The sequence below is a fragment of the Gastrolobium bilobum genome, unplaced genomic scaffold (genome assembly GCF_033153095.1).
Source record: "Gastrolobium bilobum isolate Gb01-03AN ecotype WA unplaced genomic scaffold, APGP_CSIRO_Gbil_v1 utg19582, whole genome shotgun sequence".
Taxonomy (NCBI): domain Eukaryota; kingdom Viridiplantae; phylum Streptophyta; class Magnoliopsida; order Fabales; family Fabaceae; genus Gastrolobium; species Gastrolobium bilobum.
In genome coordinates, this window is record NW_026897571.1 from 102649 (window position 1) to 122620 (window position 19972).

General features: G+C 36.2%; 1 pseudogene; it reads left to right on the top strand.

Moving 5' to 3' along the window:
• The first annotated feature begins 5987 nt into the window (after positions 1-5987).
• Positions 5988-15525, top strand: LOC133308197 (F-box protein At2g26850-like; annotated as a pseudogene).
• Positions 15526-19972: the final 4447 nt, after the last annotated feature.

The following is a 19972-nucleotide window of genomic DNA, read 5'->3' on the forward strand; positions in this document are numbered from 1 at the left end:
ATCAGCAGAAGAGGTGATAGAAGGAGAGTCAGAAGCATGGACGGGCAAAGACGGAAGGTAAAAAAGGTCACCTGGGAAAGATGACTGTACAGAATCAGTGTCAACAGGAGTAGTAGAGGATCCAAAGAATGGAACTGATTCAAAAAAGGAGACATCCGCCGAGATAAAGTATCGACGTAAAGTGGGAGAGTAGCAACGGTAACCCTTATGAGATCGAGGGTAACCCAGAAAAACACATTTATGAGACTTGGGAGCTAATTTATCCAAACCTGGATCAAGATGATGAACAAAACACGTAGAACCAAACACATGTGGAGTTAAAGGATATAAAGCCTGATGAGAAAATAAAATAGAGTGAGGTACCTTATGATTTAGAACAGATGATGGCATGCGATTAATGAGATAACATGCAGTAAGTACAGCATCACCCCAGAAGGTGTATGGAACATTACCATCAATTAACAAGGCACGAGTGGTTTTAACCAGATGGCGATTCTTGCGCTCGGCTACACCATTTTGTTGAGGTGTATGAGGGCAAGATGTTTGATGAAGAATGCCATGAGATGAAAAGAAATGTTGAAATTGATGAGATAAGTACTCACATGCATTATCACTACGAAAAGTACGAATATGAATACCATACTGAGTTTTTATTTCATTATAAAATAACTGAAAAATAGGAAATAACTCAGACCTCTTTTTCATTAAAAATAACCAAGTACATCTGGAATAATCATCAATAAAAGTAACAAAGTACTTAAAACCCAAAGTAGAAGACTGACGACTTGGTCCCCAAACATCAGAGTGAACCACAGAAAAAGGAGAAACAACTTGACGTCTAAGACGACTCGGAAACGAACTACGAGTATGTTTCCCAAACTGACAAGACTCACAATTTAAAGTAGAAATAGACGATAAATGGGGAACCATCTTCTGAAGCTTTGCAAGACTAGGATGGCCCAGACGAGCATGGATAATAAGAGGAGAATCCACAGAGGAGCAAGCTGAAGAAGAGGGAACTAGTTGATAGAGGCCCTGAGACTCACATCCTTTGGTAATCTCCTTCCCCGAACTCCGATCCTGAAAGATGACAGAGGTTTTAGTAAAATAAACAACACAGTCAATGGATTTGGTCAAACGACTAACAGAAAGTAAGTTAAAAGGAGAATCGGGCACATATAGAACATGATCCAGAGATAAATTGGGTAAAAGAAGAACCGTGTCAATCCCCCTTGATTGGACCAGAGACCCATTGGCCATAGTAATCGTCGGAAAAGAACCAGTAGTACAAAGGGAAGTGAATAAGGACTTATTACCAGAAATATGATAAGAAGCCCCAGAATCAAGAGTCCAAGGGCCTGTAGAGTGCAACTAAGAGATGCCAGCAAAAGAATTACCAGAGGGAGCAATGGATGCAGTGGGACCTGATGTTTGCTTCTCAGACCACCAAGTCACAAATTCATTTAGAAGAGCAGCTGGAGGTTGTGCACTGGAAGGTAACTCTGAAGCAGAGGTACTAGAGAAAGCCTGAGCAACATGAATGAACAACGAGAGAAAAAATCAACGTTCCTTAGGCTCTGATACCATGTTGAATAACGAGAGAGAAGAGAGGAACATTGAAAATAATATTATGTGTATTGATATGAAGAAGCATTTACAATATATAGACACTCTAATGGGCAAAGCCCAAACCTAATACAAAAGAAATAAGGAAACCCTAATTACATAAGAAATAAGGAAACCCTAATTATACAATATATTTCTAACAATCATTATGTATGATATTAAGCGCAGTTACAATAACAACAGTTGATTAAAATACGGATAAACTTTTTACTTTTTCTCTAAAAAAAATACTATTTTCTGATTAAAACATTTTCCGTATTTATACACAATTCATGTTGTAATTATAACTCATACAAATTGCGAAAAACATCTAATCTTGCTTAAACATATTATACCACCATGAAGTTCCCATAAACAACATGGCTTCACACGACAATGATGATAGTTAATCACACAAGGTGATAATCTCTTACCAACATCGCCCAAACAAAATGGATAGAGCTCCGATTATTTATCGGACATCTAGGGATAATTCCCACATGGTATCTCAACATGATAAATAGTTCAATAAATACTAATACAATCTCAATTTTCCAAATAGGCATACCAATCCTTCCATAAAGGAAACAAGTCAGAATACACAATAGTCTAATAATTACATAACCAGGAACTTAGCAAATACCAAAAGCATGATCACAACCCTACATCCCACATACATCATAGGTGGTATAAAATAACACGATCATACATTAAGTTCCCTATGCATCATCAATACATGCCTCACAATAAGATTACATTTACATGCTCAGCAACAGTAATCCAAAATACTGTCTCAAAATATAAACATGTGTCCATCTATATCTATTGTGGCCTTCTGCCAATGAATGCTCCGACATCATCTATACTTGAAAGGGGATCCCACAACACAGGGTGAGATATACATATATATCTTAGTAAACTAATGGTCCTTTAAGGATTCCTCCGCCCAAGCTCACTTCAGCATAAAAGCAATAAACCACATGATGCAACATATACATACCCATGCTATGAAAATAATGCTCATCCAAACATTCCTCCAAAATTCTCATGCCGCAATAACAATGATCCTACTGGCCAGCTAGACACTACACTCTATGAATTACACAAGGGAACTCCTTGACATATAACTGGTGCATAAACATAGCATACACATACATATATCAAATGCATCACATCAAATCTATGCAATTACATATACTTTATAATACCACAACTCCTTCCGAGTCTGGTGGAGCTATCATGGGATTAACCCTAAGGTCCGAAAGCTTACCTGCAGTAGCTTTTCTATCAAATCCACCAACTCAAATCACAAGCGACAAGAAAATTCAAAGCTTGATCCAATGAAGATTCAAGTGCCAAACCCCATTGCTTGATCCAATGGCTGCTCACTTTTATCCCACCATTGAAGTCACTCCTAGAATTCAATGGCAACAACAGACATCAATCGCAAATAGTCAATTACTTGCATTGTAAAAAAACCACACTAAAACACATTTGATTTTGGAAAAAACCAAATCATTGTCCAAATGATGATTTAATCACATTTCTACCAAATATTTTAGTTCCTTAGCATACTTTCCAAAGGACCTAAGGCTACACAAGCCTTTAACCATGTCACCCATAAAAAAATGACAATATACAACCTAGAAATCAATGATATTCAAACTTGAATGAAAAGAAGATTTCGAAACATCAACTTACCAAGATTTGATCCAAGAACGTTCTCCAATCTTTGAATAATGTTAAACAAGTCTCCTTTGGTCTAAAAACCCACTAAACCATCACATATATAGAGGAAGATCTCTCCACACTAAAGCTTTCAATTACTTTTGAAATATAATTTATGTTGGTATCAAGATTCTAAGCAACTCTCAAGTTGGAACATTGTTGATTCATCAATCACACAAGAAGATAGAATTCAAGCTTTCCACCTATGGAGCTCACGGTTTCACGAAGAAGAAGGAAGAGAAATGGTTCTGTTTACGTTTTGAAACATAGATATATAAGAACTAATTTCAGTGTCCTTAAAGTTAAACTATTAAACACGTGTTCACAATCACGTCCTCTCATCCATTTAACTCATCTAACTTGACTTTAAACCTTCATTAAAAATATTTCATTATATTTCCCCCACTTATAGTTCATTAGACCATTAATTTCATGATTAAATCATTAATCATATCCCAAATCCATATTACTCAGGTTAGGGTTATTATAAAGCCTATAATTCATGAAGATATGATGCTTATTGTATGTGAATATGGAAGGTCACATGTTATGTTATTTTTGACATATTGATCGCCATGTTCCTACAATAAGGTCATATTGGATTGAGATGCTGGAATTGGAATATTATTTTCAAAATCGTGGACACGTAAATTTTTTTTTTCCCGTGTTATTAACCCTATAGAGTCGTTTTCAAATAAAATTATTTTTAAAATAAAATAAATTAATATATCCCAAGAAATTTTGTTAAAATCGAGATCTTAAGTAAAATCGGAAGGGGATTAAAAAAAATCATAAAACGTAAAATCGTAATGTAAAAAAATCGTAAAAACGTGAAAGCGTTTGGAATATTAGTAAAATCGTTTTGACGAAAAAAATCGTAAAAGCGTAAAATCGTAGTGATAAATCGAGATTTTAACAACAATGATCCTAAGTGGGAGAATGTTAATTTTTTATATATATGGGCAATATTAATTAATATTTTTTTTTGTATTTCTTAAAATAATCGGGTTAATAGACATTCCAATTTAATCTGCTATAATAAGCCCATTGTGATCATGTTAAGTTGGGCTTTTGGTATCTATTAGTATCGAGCCTAGTTAGACAGCACAATATAGACATTAGTGTCTGATTGAGATTCTGTGATGGGTAGAACCATCAGACACACTGCTGATTAGGAGTTTTGCTAGGTCCCCTATCAATCCTATTTATATTGGGGTTAAGCCTCATGAGCCGTCATGTTCCCACGCCATGGACTCCCTTTGACCTGCCTGACAGTGATATTAGAGCTGGGTTGGGCTTGAGTTAGCAGGTAATTGGCTAGAGGTGAGTTGAGTACTCGGGCTTGGAGTACTCAAAGAGATGGGGAATAACATATCAATGGTGACTTTTACACTTGAGGGGGAGTGATCTGGACCTCATAATGGCAAGATGAAGGCCCAGTCCAAAGAGAGGCCCAAATTAAGGGCCCAAAAATCATGACTTAACTCTAAAGTAAACACATACATCCCGCGTAGAAACTGTGGGCATCTCGCCAACTGAAGTGACAACCACTTGCCCAATTGTACAAACAATTGGGACTGACTAGATCAGCAGCTCAAAACCACTTGACCACCACATAAAACCAATAAAAGACAACACCTTCTCACCGCAACACCTACAAAGGCTAGCCTACTTATATGCATGTCGCCTACTATACAACTTGTGAAAGGCCACCATTAATTATGTACCAATGAAGTTGAACATTGCCGTACAAAGGCAGCATAAGCAATGCACCCTTCCATTATAAGTACAAAAACATTTAGCCAAGGTAAGATCATCTATCATTGAATACTTGAACCATATTGAATATTGAACTGGCTTGAGCGTCGGAGTGCCTTGCGATACACTCCCCAGTCTCTTCAACTCGCCCAAATATTGGAGTATTAGCCTCGTTATCTCGCCAAGGTAATCAGACCATCTCGCTAGCATCTTGTCATCTCGACAAGCATTCTTTTCATCAATATCCTCTACTAATCTCGCCCATTCCAATAGTTGTTGGACAGATCACAGAAATTGTTGAGAATTCAACTGTGAGTGATAAGACTTCCACATTAGAAAGAAATGGGGTTAGCATAAAACATATAAGTAAAATGATCTATAAACCCAATGACATAAGGTTCATAGATCCTTTTACTTATATGTTCTAACTTAACCCTTTGATAATAATTTTCTGCAATGGACTCCTTCTTCCTGCCTCACATAAACATACTAGCCTTAGCATAGAATACGACATGCCACATAAGCAATAGCCGGCATGTTCAATGAGAAACAAATACATAAAAGACAGAGATCATAGTAAGCAACGAGGAAAAAGTCTCTTAAGTCAAACAACATAAAATAATAGAAAAGTTGGTCATCTCTGCTTTACGTGTCTAGAATTCCGAATGAGTTATTGGACACCGATGATTAATTCCTCGTCGAAGAATGACCACCAAACAAACATTATTGGTCAAAATACAACTATAACCAATCTTCTTGGTCACCCATTTCTGATATCTTTTCAAGAGCTCTGTTGTTGTTCTCTGTTCATATATACTCCCTAAAGGAAGCACACTAGTTGTATCGAAAACTCACTAATCTTTGACAATAAGTAATCAAAGAAACTAGCCTCAGACATGGAGAATATTGGAAAGAGTGTTAATATCTCTCTTTTGAATTTTCCTGAATCCACTTTGGATTGCATTCTCAAATGGCTTTCACCAATGGAACTCATTAAAATGTCTGAAGTATGTACATCTTTAAGGGATAGATGTAGAAGTGATCATTTGTGGGATAACCACGTAAAGCAGAAATGGGGTAATGTCCTGGCCTCGGTGTTGCTGCTTACAAAGAGTGGCAATGGCATATAGCAATAGCAAAGGAGGTAGGAAGCAACTTGAATCAACAGATCAATCAGAATGGATCAATGGGGTCTTTCACTGGTGCTTGGCCTATGCTATACCTTGGATCATATTTAGAAGATTGTAACCATCTTAATGGTTCATTGTCAAATAACTTTATGATGACTTTGTATATCTCTCTCGAGAGTGGCAAGTTCTGGTTTCCAGCTCAAGTATATGGGGTAAAGGCTTCAATTAGCTAATTTCATCTTTTAATAGTTATAATCTTCATTAAGAAATTATTAATACGAATTTTTTTATAAATTTTTTTCATCTTTTACTTTATGATGACTTTGTATTTCTCTCTGGAGAGTGGCAAGTTCTGGTTTCCAGCTCAAGTTTACGGGGTAAATGCTTAATTTAGCTGATTTTATATTTTAAGAGTTATAGTTTTCATTAAGATATTCTTAATACGAATTCCTTTTATTTTTCTTCGTCTTCTTTCAGGGATTAGTCGTCAGCGACGCCTTAGTTCGCTATGATTCAAAATTTGATACCTTTCAAGCAAGGTAAGGGTCCTGAATAGTCTACTTAAGTATATATTCCTCTTGTTATTATAAAGAAGATATTTAAATTCTCGAATTTTATATTTGCTTTCCCAATAAGTTAACTAAATTTTTTTACTTTTAACAAGTTGAATTTAATAATAACAGTAGTGACTTTATTGGTTTGGATTTGGAGGGTTATTAATTTGAGTATGATACGATGACTGGTTGTGATGAAATGTATGATGTTTTTGTAGGAAATCTTAGATTTATGCGGAAGCGGTTTAGGACCTAGTACATTGGTATGTTTACCGAATCATCCTTGTTTCACAATTACCTCTCGGTGCGCAGGTCTCGTGTAGAATCTTCCCTTGTAGGATTCCTCTTCACGAACAGCTCACCTCAGCGCCGCAGCACGAACAACCTCTTTGAAGCTGGACTGTGGCAGATCTTCCAAACTATCTCTCGAGGAAGAAGGGGAAGTGTGTGGGCACTGATTAGATTCTGAGCTTGTCTCTTTCTCACAAAAGACCTCGGAGGCTGATGACTTAAGAGGTACTATTTATATGGGTTCCAAGAAATCCTAGCTCATTGGGCTCTAGGTTCCTTGGGCTCTTCTCATACTAATAACCCATTTGGGCTTTAGTAAAAGAGCAAACCCAACAATCTTCCACTTGCTCTTTTGGATACAAACTTGAGTCGTAAAATCCAAGATCACGTAACCCATAAGTCATCATCTATCCGAAAAATACCCCATCCCTTGTCTCAAGCTAGCTTGGGGATCTACCATCTGTTATTAATCAAGGCTTCTGATAATCAACGAATGATTATCTAATTCGGTGCTACTCCACTAAAAGCCCGAACTTGAACTCCAAGATTAACAACACTTATAACATGAATATGCATCGCCCCTTTGTAGAATGTCTATAATTGATTGACAAGTTTTCTGTAACTCAATCAATTATTTATTCCCTTGACTATGATAGTTTCTCTGATGGATTACAAGCACTGGCCAGTGTCTTTAATATCCAAGTACCAAAACATATCAAGGGGACATATCCTACAAATTCCATGTTGTTTATCTCATAAATACCGATAATCAAATAATCTCACTCCCAAAATACCGAGTTATTGGCCGTCAATAGATCGAACCTCACCCGTTGGTAAATCAAAGAATGAAAACTATTTGATTACCTATTTATAATAAACTCAGGATTAAGAGCAATCACATAACTATAGTTAACTAAAGATTTGATACCTTATGACAGAAAAACAACCTTAATCAAATCTCTCCTTGATCCTTTCAATGTGAATGTTAATTCACACCAATATTTTACAATGATTCGGACAAAATCATTTCATAAAATATTGCAGCCTGAATAAAGTGCCCAACTTTATTTAACGGCTGTGACTCCATTCATCAATTGTGAGATCCTATGATCATGTCCTCCATGAACGTATCCATATGATCATATACTCCACAATTTGATCCGGACCTTTATGTTTGTAAATAGTGCGCAAAATAAATAAATAAAACCTTATTTATGAAATTCAGAAAATGATTTTATTGTTTCATCGTCTTATTCCAAGAGCACAATAAAATCAATAACTTCCACTTGCTTAATGCAAGTCTGGGATCCTCCTAAGACCCAAAGAATTAACATGCCTCTCGAACACAAGTTCAGGCAAACTCTTAGTAACTGGGTCTACAAGATCCACTTCTAATGCTATCTGAGTTTAGTGAAAAACTCATAGCTCGAGGTTGATTTTCTTGATTCAATATCCACTTGAAATAACTGAATTTTTGAAAACTCAGCTTTTCAAGACTCCCACTAGAATATACCAGCATATAATCTCTCGTTCTCCAAAGATACTTGAGTACATGGTTAACAATAATCTAGTATTCTTCTAGGTTCAAAAATGGTACTATCTCACTACTCCCACTACGTGACAGATGTCTGGTTTAACGCCCAACATGATATGCGTGAGTCTACCTTTGCCAAAGCATAAGATATCTTGCTCATGCGTTCTTCCTTCTTAGAAGTCTTTGGTCACTCCTTAGGAAGATGAATTCCACATCTGAGAATTATAATTCTTCTCTTAGAATTCTCATGTTGAATTTTGGGTTTTGTCAATGTAAGTAGCCTGAGGTGATGCCAACAACTTATTCTTCCGGCCTCATAAGAGTTTTATACCAAGAATATAATTGGCTTCCCCAGTACTTCCATACCAAAACACTAACTTAGCCAACTCTTTATGCTTGATATTACCTCCACATTGTTTCTAATAAGGAGCATATCATCTACATAAAGTACCAGAAAAACTACTGTCTTCCATTGTATCCTTTACATACAAATACACATCATTCATCAAGGTTATCTCAAAATCAAAATTTTGATAACCTGATCAAAACTGATGTTTCAAGACCTGGATGCTTGCTTAAGTCTATGAAATAGACTTTCACAACTTGCATACCGTGTGTTCCTACTCATTTGCTATAAACCCTTTTGGTTGTTGTATATCCAACTCCCAAAATGAAATCTCATAATTGAGACTTATAGCAACTAAGAGAATCTGGATAGACTCAAGCATGGCGTCTGGCAAAAAATGCCTCCAAGCTAGCTTTGAAGGTTTTCGCCTTTGTGTCCATCCTCTCTTTGCCTTTTATGTCCACATGCACCTTGTGGGTTTTACCCCTCTTGGCGTCTTTACTAGGACCGAACGGAGTTGAAATACAAGTATTTCATCTCATTGTTCATAGCCTGAGCAACACTTGATCAACAACATCTTCTAGTGCATTATCGTAACTAGTAGGATCAATGTCACTCAACAAGAAACAACTTGATACTTAACAAGGTTCTCTCCCACTACGAACGTACTGCACTAGACCTTGTGTATTTATAGGTAAAACAAAGAGTGGGTCAAATGATGGATCTTCAATTTCTTGAGGATCCGCTTATCCTTGATACTGTTCCTTTACATGTGATACTAATATTTCTACTAGTTTCACTTATATATTATCATGTTGAATTTCCAATCATGGTTCTCTTGTTTGTTCACTTAGAGATATATCTATCCCCCTCTTGAACAATCAAGGGAACAGTGGATGAAGCTTCTAGATATTCTGGAAATTCTTGATCTGAGATAAATCTCATCAAGAATAACCTAACTTAAGAGCTTATAATTTCTTATCTAGTCCTCCTTTAAGAAAATCATGTGAGTGCTCACTTAGATTATCTTGTCCTTAAGACTAAATAAAAAATCATCCCTAGTTCTCTTAGGGTAGCCAAAAGATATGCACTCTTCCATACAAGATTCCATCTCATTTGACTATTGTTGTAGGACGTGTGCCGTAGCACCCTAAATCCGAATATGGTTTGATCTGGGCTTGCACCCTTTCCATAATTCTTTAGGTGTCTTTACAACAAACTTTGACGGAATCAAGTTAAGAAGGTACATTTCCTTCTCTTAGGCATCTCCCTTGAACAACATTGACAAAGATGAATAACTCAACATGATCTTCACCAAGTCTAGAAATGTTTGATTTTCGCATACTGCAACTTTATTCAACTAACGCGTTCTTAGAGTTGACAGTTACAAAAACTATCCCCTCTTAAATCAGGTAAAACCTGAACTTACCAGACAGGTAGCCAACACTTTAGTCAGACCAAAGTGTTTTTGATTTGAACACCTACATGCTTTTCTGCCTCAGACTAAACCTCTTGGAATTTCCAAAAGCTTTAGACTTATGGCGCACTCGGTTCATCTATCCAAATCCAGAGTAAACATTCATATAATGAAGTACTCATCACCTCTTCTGGACTGAACGCTAATTGGTCCACATACATTAGTATGTACCAGTTCCAGTTGAATAGTTGCGCAAACCTTTTTGGCCCTTGTAGGATTGCTTGGCCACTTTACCTTCCAAATAGGACTAGCATGTAGCTGTTAGTTAAAAGATTCTTGAACTTTCAGTCCCTCTTTTAACTAAAACATGTTTCCTACTTGAGATAATGTAACTCAATCACAAAGGCCAAAGTTATGTTTCATTTGAAACTTTTATTTCTTTGGTGAAATTCCTTGTTCATCATCCTTTCCATTCAACACAAAAATTTAGGGGGTATAGGACAAAGGTAATAAAGACTATTTAAACAATGTACCAGAAAAAACAAGACGAAGATGAACTTCGAAATGTAACTGAGGAATCAATTGCATTGTCAACCCATGTTTTACCCAAAACAACTAACAAAAATTGAATTCCTCTTGAAATCTGGAACAAATAAACAGTCACCCAAAACCATAGTCTTATTAATAACTTGTCATACTGCAAATGCAGACACAAGTTCCCAATTTCAAGCTTAAAATATCTATGTTCATTGCTGACAGGTATGCCATGTTTGAACTACTACAAAGAGTAAAAACATAATCAGTGATTCCTGAATCAATAATTCATTCACTGATCAGGCCTTGATATGCCCATGTCAGGTTCTTTTCATCACCTCTGGGCAATTTTTCTTTCAGTGTCCCTTCAGTTTGCACTTGAAGAACTTGCCATGCGGCTTCTTCATAGTAACTGGTTTGACAACTGATAACCAAGTTATTTTGTTCTTGTTACCACCCTTGGGTTTTTCCTTGGATTTAACAAGACTCTTAGCAAAAACTGCACCGACTGTATTTTGTCTAGCAGAACTGCTAGACGCAGCAAACATGTCATTAAGAGTCTGAAGCATTTCTACTCCACTCTTAATCATGTACACTTGCTTCTGCAAGTATTTGGAAAGACTGACAGTAACATAGCAGCGAACTACCATATCTGCCCTTTCCCAATCTGAGAAATGCATCTTAGTTTCCTTAGACGCATCCTCTGCAGGTTGCTATGGCCCTCGCATTGTCAGGACAAATTTTAGCTTCTATGTTTTAGAACAATATCAAAAAATTTGCTTTTCACTTATTCATAGTTGGTACCATCTAGAGGTTTTCGACTCAAAATCATTTCTAAGATATTTTCTGAAAAACATATAAAGCACACAATTACAAACAAATAATGCAATAAACAAACGAAGTGCGAGTAGATTCTCATAACTACTCTTGTTTATTGTTAACAATCCTTCAGTTTATCTTTACAAGGCTTACGATGGGCAAGTCACTTGTAAAAACCAAAATTGTTATTTGGGCCTTCAGTGCCATTGCCAGAGCCTCGATGGGAGGGTTAACAATTTTACCAAAGTTGAATGTAATTAACCATTGTTTAATTTCAAAATTATCCTTAGTGTCTAAGCATTGCCGACGATGGGCCGTACAATACTTTACTAAAATTTTGAAATTATTAAGATTTAATCTAGTGAAATCTGATTATACTTATCCGATGGGGCTTCAGCGATAACCATTTCACTAATAAACCCACAAATGGAGCCCGCAAGTTTTAAAATTAATTAATTTTTAAAACCTTCACCCATTCAACATTTTTGTTTGAGAATTTTCATAAGCCCAGTTGAATTCATTGTTTAATTTCAAAATTATCTTTAATAACTTAGTATTATCGACGATGGGCCGTACAATACTTTATTAAAATTTTGAAATTATTAAGGCCCAATAAAATCCAATCATGCTTATCCGTTGGGGCCTCACATGATTATTTTATTGATAGGCCCACAATGCGCCTGGAGGTTAAATTAATTTCTTAATTTAAATCTCCTCCCATAGATATTTAAGTCCAATCTAATAAAATCCAATCATGCTTATTCGATGGGACTTCACATGATTATTTTATTAATGGTCCTATAATGCGCTTGAAGGTTAAATTAATCTCTTAATTTAAATCTCCTTCCATTCAACATAAGCAACATTTTCTAATTTCCAAGAATTATTTAATGGAGAGTATCCTTTGTTCGATTTCAAAAACTATATAAGTAAGAGCGCCGATAAACGTGAACTAAGCTTAACATAATTTTGAAAGCATTAAGGTCCTGGAATCCGGTCACTTTACGTCAGCGTGTGCTCCAAACAATTATGATACATGAAGGTTGTATGCAGCGTGTGTTATTCCATGACCATTTTAGAAAACCCACAAATTACTCGCAAAATAAAAGAATTCTCTTAGAAAATTTTCTCTAATTATTTTTCTAGATTTAAATCATCCAAATAGCTGACTTAATTATTAATCTAGATTGCAACAATCATAATAATTATCATTTATGAGGATAATTTGAAATCAAAATAATTTCCATAACGATTATTTGTCTTGATATTAATTATCCAAAATTAATTAATTCAATTATTAATCTAGATTTTTAATAAAAATCATAATAATTATTAATTAATTTCTTAGGATGATTTAAAATCAAAATAATCCCATAATAACTATCATACTAGTCGCTGAAGACATAATACCTATTATGCTCATGCAATCATACAAGTTATGCAACAATATGGCACCACCTATTCTATATGGCATGTTATCGCAATAAAACATGTTATCAATCATATAATTTATACCAATCAATAAAAGCATTAAATAATAAATCATAATTACTTTAATCCATGGCCTTCCTATTTTAAAGAAAATAAAATAAAATTAAATTAAATAATACAACTTTGGAATTCGACTTTCGCCTAGCCTATAGTATCTGTCTCAAGCCCCTTTAGGATTTCAAGGGCCCAAAAGCCCAAAGACCCAATCCTTTGGCGAGAAACCCTAGGACGCGAAAGAGGAACCCTAGCCGTCAGGTCTGCCGCGCCGTCACCCGAAGTCAAATCAGGCTGAAACTCCAGGGGAAGGACCGCCACGTAGAGACGAGTGCACCGCCGCCAGAACCACCCAAAAAGGTGGCCGAACGCTCCCTCACTCTCCCATTCTTTGCCGGAGAGTGGCGACCACTTTCAGCCTCTTGTGGAGGCGCTTGGTGGTGCGTGGAGTCTCCGATGGCGGTGATCCACCCACCGTTGCGTTCGTCTTTCTGTCCTCTTTCCAACCATATATAGATCGCCCCATTCCGAGATCGGTATGTCCTCGAAAAGTCTCCGACAGTGCTGACTGCGCATCTTCCTCGCGATTTCTCGATCTTGAACTTTTACAAAATATTGAAAAAATACACAGAAATTCCAAAAATAAACAAAAACAGCAAGGAGGAAACCTAATCATATGGGATTAGCCTCCTTGTTACAAATCGAGAAATACATGAGAGACCCTAACCATGGATTAAAGCATTTTTACCGATTAAAATTTAAACTTTATGAAAATGAATTATAAAATACACATGCTAGATTCATACCATAATCCTAGAAACCTAGGTGCCACATTTCAAGAAGCAAAACTAATTACATGAATAGTGAAACTAGATTCACATACCAATGTACAGCCAAGGCTCTGATACCAATTGTATGAAATCTTAGATTTATGCGGAAGCGGTTTATGACCTAGTACATTGGTATGCTTACCGAATCATCCTTGTTTCACAATTACCTCTCGATGCGCAGGTCTCGTGTAGAATCTTCCCTTGTAGGATTCCTCTTCACGAACAGCTCACCTCAGCGCCGCAGCACGAACAACCTCCTTGAAGCTGGACTGTGGCAGATCTTCCAAACTATCTCTCGAGGAGGAAGGGGAAGTGTGTGGGCACTGATTAGATTCTGAGCTTGTCTCTTTCTCATAAAAAGACCTCGGAGGCTGATGACTTAAGAGGTACTATTTATATGGGTTCCAAGAAACCCTAGCTCATTGGGCTCTAGGTTCCTTGGGCTCTTCTCATACTAATAACCCATTTGGGCTTTAGTAAAAGAGCAAACCCAACAGTTTTTTAGGAAACAAAGTGGTGGTTGGGGGTTTATAGGGAACGATATCAAATGGGATAAGCTGAGATCTCCACCAGTTGACACCCCTTCATTTGTTCGTCATGTCTCTGATTGTTTTGAAGATTTAAAGCCAGGGGATCATATTGAGATCCAATGGAGAATAAGCACTGAATTTCCTTTTGGTTTGTTTCTAAGCTCTCAAGGACCTTAATCTTTTTGAAAACTAAACTAGCCATTGCCACTTCTCTGTATATTTTAAGTTGAAAACAACCATAGGATCAGATTTCGCAAGGTTTTTGTTCGACCGAACAAATATACACACGTTATCGGAAAACAAAAAAGAGAGAAGGAAAAAAATAATAGAGACACAAATTTATCCTGATCTAATGTGAATTATGCATTTTGTTTACAAGGGAATATAAATAAGCTTAAAAATCCTAAGCAACCGTAGTTATTAATGAACTTAAACCCAAACTATTAAAAAAAATAAAAAAATAAAAAAAACTCGAGGCCTATAACAATACAGACTTTTTTTGCATTTTTCTGCATCCCACCAAAAAGAGTCATCATTTGAATATAAAATAAGAGTTATAGCCAACAAGTTTAACGTATCAATTTTCTAGCCACTAGTTTTGAGCTAATGGTAAAGGATTTGAATAATTTGTATAAGATTATTGGTTCATACATTAGTGCCACAATTATATCCAAATATTAATTTTCTTTTGTATTACATGTTATCTTTTCTAATCTGTTCTGTTATTTGATCATAACTTTATCTTAATTCTCAGCGGGAAAATGAATAATTAAATATTAAATGAGGTTTGTAATGTTCAAATTAAAGAGAATGGTTTGCAGATTGGTGGTGCGCTGTTATTAGTCACCCGGACTCATGTAATGAGAATGTGAATCACTGCCGCTGTCATAAGTCTGGTGAGAAATCTTTTGCATTAGTTGGTTTGTCTCCTTTAGACACATTATTAGTTAAGCTTATTACTTAATTTGATCATTCTAAAGTGACGATTGCTCGTTCCAATTATAAACTTTTATTTTATCGAAATAATAATAATAATATAATTAATAAAATGGAAAGTTGACTCAAAATATAATTAAAGTAAGTCAGATAATTAATATAAATGACTTAGTGTAAAACAATTACACAAAAGAAAATAGAACACGCACATATGGAACCATAAAAAAGTACAAGAGTGTAAACACAATATTTGTCATTGTTAACTAAACTTTATTGTACATTAATTGAGTGATTTCCAATTCCTTGGTAATTAAAACAGGATTTTTTACTAGGTCTTTTATTGTTGTTTACATGACTAGTTTCCTGGAATTGCAGTATATCAATTTATTTATAACCAAATTTTTTTAAGTAGCGTTTTTAAATTACACTACAAGGTGGCTAATAGTGTCATAAGTGCATCATCATGGAGATCAAAAAATGAAAACAAAATAATAATAATAAAAGAAATTACTATAAAGAAAGAAAAACAAAAAATGTCGGCATCCTCATGGGTCATCGTCGCCATGTTCCCAAGCAACGAACTAGAATCAGAACGATCCTTTGATGCTGGTGCTGGCGCTGGTGCTACATGAGGTGGTGGTTTATATAGGATCCTGAGGTGAGTAATAATAGCCTAAAGTTGTGCCTCCATACTGTCCTACCTCTCCATAATCAGAGTTTGATTCTGTGCTTTCTCATGAAATTACTCTAATGTACTCGCACGCTGAGAACGGCCACGTGCTCGGCTCGGCCCAGAAGCAACAACAACAGGGGAATCTAGATCAGCATCATCTGGCAGTAGGCGACGTAAATAGTCAACAATTTTTAGAGTGTAGCTCTCTCGACAAATCTTGCAGTCTGGTGGACTAACCACCCCAACACTCAAACATAAAGTTTGGATCAGAGAGTTGTGACCTAGGGCAACATTCCCTAGGCGCATAAATACTGTCTCATAGATGGAATTTTCCAGTAGGGAGAAAACGTAAATCCAATCGTGGGTCATGATAGTGCAAATAAGAGCCACTCGACGGAGATTAAAACCGAAATAATGTATCATTGGTAATAGGTTATATACACTGAACCTATACCATAACTTAGCATTTGGAAGTAAATCATCATGTTTAGTAAGACGAGGCAATGATGGGTCTATAATAGACATCTCCCAAGTGGTGCCAGGCTTGACGATCTTTCACAAAATATGTTATTAAGGGCTGTTTGGATCCTAATCCAGCCTTGCTCTCACAGCCATTGGCTGCTCAAAGGTCTCTGTCAATTATAATAATCTAAACGAGTAAAATGAGTAATTAGGAATTATTCCATGATCATGAGAGGTTAACTAGATAAGAAATCTAATTATGAGATTTTAGTCATTTTTCGGGCTCCTGAAATTCATCATCTTTGACTTCGGTTTGCTTCTATTTGCCTTTGTCATCTCCGTTACAGTCCTTTTTCCTGTGGTCCTTCTTCGGGATTGCACTCCTGCTATGGCTTCATTGTTTGCGTTTGCCGCTCCTTCTGCCTTGAGTATGTATCAGGTACTGTTTCAACTTTCCTTCCATGATATGCTTTTCTATCGCGTCTTGGAGGTCCAAGCTCTCATCCATGGTATGTCCGTGGCCATCATGGCACACATAATACTCTAAGTGATCTAGTCTGCCCTTGTTCTTGATAGGTGCTGTCCTCAGCAATGTATTAGATCAAAGATAGAAGCAATGATGAATTCTGTGGAGAGAAAAACATGGAATACAAATATTTTAAGAGATCAGACTGCTATGCATATATGTATAACTTCATTGTTGAAAAACTCTAAACAATGCTTTTCAGTTTTATCAAGAAATTCAGATCGTAGCTTGAATGTTCCTCTCTGGATAAATATGTAACTCTCATCACTCACCTAATGCTCCTTCACCTCTCATGGCCGATGGTGTTCCAAAAATAAAACTAAGCACACACCTAATGCTCCTTCACCTCTCATGGCTGATGGTGTTCCAAAAAAACAAAAGCTTTGTGAGTTAAACTTCCAAAAATCATAACTTGAGCTATATAGCTCTGATTAAGGTGTATGATACCTTGTTGGAAAGCTAAGGAAGTCTAAAAAAAATACTAAAATATTGGAATTTATCGATATACAGTTCATCCCCAACTTCAGTTTGAATGAAGGTAACTCAAGTGAAAAAATATGGAAACACTAATTTGAGCCTTATTGGTGATGGGAACCACTTGGGTATAATAGATAAGTGTTGTAAAAGGTATTTTAGAAGCTTGATTGGGTCATTCTAAGAGCCTACGTAAGGTAAGCATCCTTAAATGATCTAACTAATGAGTTTAAGAAATTACGGTCTTAACTTGTGTATTGGCATAAAATTGGCAAAAATGTAAAGAAATGAAAGTAAGCGATAAAATATATGCCTTATGTAAAATCATGGCATGGTATCATTTTATTGATTTTTATTTTGGATTCCTTCTATAGGTGTGCCTAGGGACTGAGAGGGTTTAGATCCTGTTGGAGCTATATAAATAACTTGTGTTACAAGTAAACGAACTGGTAAAGCTTCAAGAGGTAAGCTTTATGTTTAAGGAGTCTTTTCCTGCTTGAGTGCTCCACCATAGTTAGTGAATTATGGTTGGATGGTATGATTGTTTTGATGCCTTGTATAGATGCATTCATATAGAGATATTTGATAACATGATATGACTTGTTCTGATATGATTTCTGTATTGATTGTATGGTACACTGATGTCTTCTTGGGGTTTCCCTGAGATTGACGATGTACGCCTCTGATATGTTCTGGTTCCGCTTGGGGTCCTCCCTTGGGAACACGTGCGTTGATTTCCGCTTGGGGTCCTCCCTTGGGAATGACTGCGTACGCCTCTGATAAGATATGTATAAGTGCTTTGTTCTGTTATGATATCTGTTATATGTTGCATTGGTATACTCTATATCTGACTTTCATGCAGGAGTGAGCCAGGGGTATGGAGAATTCTCTATAAACCTGGAGCTTATTGAGATTGTTATCTCACCCCTCTTTGGGGACATCATTTCAGGTTCTCAGATTCCCGGTGAGCCCTTACTAGGCAGGGACGCGACCCGTGGTTGAGGTGTTTGGACGGACCAGATTTTGAGTAGCTGTAGGCTACTACTATTTTGGAGTGTATTTATGTTATTTAGTATTTTAGCATTTTGGTGGATCATGATGTCTGACCCTTTACTTTGTATATGAACTGTATATGTTTTGTACATGACTTTCAGTGCATGTACATTTGTGTATTCAGGCATGTTGATATGACGATGTAGTATTTAGTTATGTTTACGTGTTGGATTGCATGCCGTTAGATATAGGGGCACAGAGCCCAGTTATGCATTCACCCATGGATGAGTATATGATTTTATATGGATGTTTGGTACTACTGAAAGTATATACTGTATAAAATGTCTATCAGGAACTCTAGAAAGTGGGATTGGAAACTCCCTAGTTGTCCGATTTACAGAGGTTACTCTGCCCGATTTTTCGTCTCCGTCGAAGAAGAATTAAACTAGAAAAAAAAGAAAAAGTCAGCTCGTATTTTCGTAAGTTAAGTCTTCCGCTATTTCTGTTTGTATCATATGCATGTTAATTGAACCGACTCGAGACGAGGATGTTACAGCCATCATGGAGCACATAATACTCCAAGCGATCTAGTCTGCCCTTGTTCTTGATAGGTGCTGTCTTCAACAATGTATTAGATCAAAGATAGAAGCAATGATGAATTCTGTGGAGAGAAAAACATGGAATACAAATATCTCAAGAGATCAGACTGCTATGCATGTATAACTTCATTGTTGAAAAACTCTAGACAATGCTTTTCAGTTTTATCAAGAAATTCAGATCGTAGCTTGAATGTTCCTCTCTGGATAAATATGTAACTCTCATCACTCTACTGTTTGAAGGTTTCACACTCATTCCTTCAGTGTAGTAGTAATTCCATAGGCTTGATCATATTCTCAAATTCCTAAGATTGAGGAACCCATTTGACATGCATAGACCGATCAAAAGGTCTTTGATATGTTATAACTTAGCCTGGTTTGGGGGTAAGAATCTTTTGGACAGAGGCTAATTAATTTGAGACTGAAATACTGAGATTTCTAACACTACTTCCTTCTCAATCTTTATTTCTGCCACTTTTTGTCAATTCGGGATTCTTATTCCCTTTTTCAATACCTTTTTCTTTTCTTTCCTTGTTTGCATATGTTTTCTTTCTTTCCTCTTTCAAGTTGCATTTTGCATCTTGCAGACCATTCTTCTTTTCCCTTTTTCATTTACTTAACGTTTTCTTTTGAGAAGTATCTTGACTCTTTTTCTTTGGATCATCATTTCAATCTCTCTCAAGGTGTGGCAATGGAAACAGGGTTAAGTAATTTTTCATCAGGTTTTTGAAAAAAAAAATTGGTCTAAATC